The sequence below is a fragment of the Vombatus ursinus genome, unplaced genomic scaffold (genome assembly GCF_900497805.2).
Source record: "Vombatus ursinus unplaced genomic scaffold, bare-nosed wombat genome assembly UNPS02004577.1, whole genome shotgun sequence".
NCBI classification, from domain to species: domain Eukaryota; kingdom Metazoa; phylum Chordata; class Mammalia; order Diprotodontia; family Vombatidae; genus Vombatus; species Vombatus ursinus.
In genome coordinates, this window is record NW_020944355.1 from 3,299,184 (window position 1) to 3,299,533 (window position 350).

Consider the following 350-nt stretch of genomic DNA (forward strand, 5'->3'; position numbering starts at 1 on the left):
ACACACACACACACACACACACACACACACACACACACACACACACACACCACACACACAAGTACAGAAAGAGAGAGAGAATAGCTAAGAAATCTATTTATCCAAATTATAGCAAAGCAGAAACCAGAGAAGATATACATAGGACAATATCTACCAAACAATATAGGATAAAGGAGCTCTCTCATTAGGAATGAGATAATAGCTCAATCAAGTGAGAGAATACTGGATTCCACCCAAGGGGAACCTCCTCTGTCTCTACTATAGCTAGCTGCAAATAGGGCCATGGTGGGGACTGCCAGCTCCTCTCATGGCTTCCCAGAGTCTTTTCCTTCAGCACCCTGAAGTGAGGT